Source organism: Anneissia japonica, unplaced genomic scaffold, assembly GCF_011630105.1.
Source record: "Anneissia japonica isolate Jap-2015-1 unplaced genomic scaffold, ASM1163010v1 scaffold287712_len2945570_cov188, whole genome shotgun sequence".
Lineage (NCBI taxonomy): Eukaryota > Metazoa > Echinodermata > Crinoidea > Comatulida > Comatulidae > Anneissia > Anneissia japonica.
The window spans coordinates 1,364,999-1,367,437 of record NW_022704401.1 but is presented as its reverse complement, the minus strand read 5'-3'; positions in this window follow the sequence as shown (position 1 = coordinate 1,367,437).

Below are 2,439 nucleotides of genomic sequence, written 5' to 3'. Positions count from 1 at the left end.
TTTGCAAAAAAAATGTTGACATGGTGTTTGTACACTTGAAAGAGAAATTAAATTGTTACAAATATCACAGTGATAAATTAAATCTGCATCATTGCAAATCCCAAATTGGCGATTTAAGGTTGAAAAACTTTCCTCTTGAATAAAAGTGCCACTAATGTTTCTCAAATCTGGGTATTTGAACTTTTTCATTCTACGTCCTGGTTTAAGCTGCTGTCTCAGTAAGTAGCAAGCCATGCATTTCAAGCCATGATCTCGTCGTAGCTGTATCGGTGTTAATAATTGTCCACTAAAAGCTTTAGAGTGGCAGGTGGAACACAGCCATTGAAAACACACATTTTCATGAATTTTAATAAAACTTGGTTTTATTTTCATATTTTCCACATTGTACTTATCATTTTCCTTTATTTTTTTACCACAACAGTGGCACAGAGAGCCTATGGCTCTGTCATGGAACTCCATTGCCTGTGGAATAATATAAATTCATAATTTTAGTAGAATATACAAAATATCAATATTACAGTAATAGTAAAAAAAAGTAGCTTGGCTTTACCTAGACTAGGTCTCTTAGGCCTATGTAGTATGGTCAACACAACCCAACATTTGTTGGTAGTAGAACAGATAGAAAATAGTTATCAGTCCCAAAAAGTGAAATAAATGTTTTTTTTTCTTTTTTGGCTATAATAAATGATAAAAAAAGACTACTACGACTGCTTGTAATACAGTAGTACAACACTGTCTAGACTTGGGCCTAGCTTTAAGCTAGGCCCAGCCTAGGCCCCTCAAGGCCGCGCAAGTCGTGCTGTGCCAGCTGTCGCTAACACGCTGATCGCATAAAAAATGGCTTGCCTATTACGGGATTTTACCAGATTATAAACCAGCAAATTCTTATAAAACTCATAAAAATATTTTGAGATAGTAGTGATGTTTTAAAAATAAGTAGTTTTATATTTTAAAAAAATACGATATTTGCAAAATCAGTAATATTTACCGACTATTTTTTAATAACTTTTTTTTAACGTTTGTTTACATCGACGGCCTTGCTCATGGATACTTCCGGGTTTACGTACTCTGTATTATTTTAATAAATTCGTCTTTCTAATTGTATAATTATATTTTCATTTTAGTACAATAATAAAATATATGTTTTTATACCAACTATATATACTTTTGAATCCCAATGGTATTTAAAAGTATTAAACTGCACTACATTCCAAGCTTGTATAAAAAGATTTCATCACTCGCGAGTGTAGTCAGACAGCGAATAATTTCAAGCCTTCCGCGGTTCATATCGCGTCGTCTGCTAACACTGAGGGCGCTTGACTTTTCTAGATTTTTATTATAGGTTGGAACAGCTGTGATTTAAAGAGTGTTTTTTCAGTTGTTGTAAGTAGAAGTGGTTGGCGCATCGGTTGTGGCTTGGACTCCCAACCTCGAGGTCGGGGGTTCGAATCTCTCGCTGTGCAAATCGCTTGTGTCCTTGGGCACTTTATCCACAGTTGCCCCTCTCCACCCAGGAGTACAAGTGGGTACCTGGTAGGTTCCAACACTGCGCTGATTACTAGCCGCAATATTATGGAGATGTAATTTCATTTAATAATTTCATTTAGTGTTTAATGTGTTCCATATGTGTTTGATCCAATGACCGGGTAATAATAATTTATTGAACTTACACTTTTGTTACAGTGGCACTCGTCAATTGACGGTGCGTTCAAGACCAACAAATTTACAAAAGAAGTTACATTAAAAAAAATATAAAAGCACAAGCACAAAATTTGAAAGCCCCTTCTTATCATAACAATGAAACTTAAATTAAACTACTTAAAGTAAATAAATACAAATACAGACTTATTTTCCTGTACAGTACTATGGCACATCTGGGAAAGCCCAATCCAAAAAGAGAAATATTGAGAAGAGGTAAAAAAAAAAAAAATAAATAAAAAATAAAAAAAATAAATAAATAAAATCAATAAATAAATAAATAAATAAAATTCAACATCACAACATAGCAAATCATTAAAAGAATGTAAAGCGCTTATAGGCTTTGTTAAGGCATTAAGCTATATAAGAACGACATATTATTATTATTAAGGCATAGGCCTAATGATTAATGATATTTGACACCATGTTATGTGACTAAATGTATGATATTATGACTTACCTCGTCGAGCAGATTCTGGAACGCAATATGCAGAGAACGTAGGACGCCAGGTAGGACCGTCACGCATGAGTGATTCCGGTCTAGCGTTGTGTCGTCGCACAAATCGAAAGCTCCTGACCGCATACGTGCACAGCATCTTTCTTGGATGATACCATTCCTGCGAAGTATGTTTATAACAAAGATCTTATAAACACAAGATAGCGTTCCCCGCCATTTACGCGTGCAAATTCTGTAATAAGGCATGAATGGCGCCCTCTTGCTAAATTGGAAACTTTTGACCC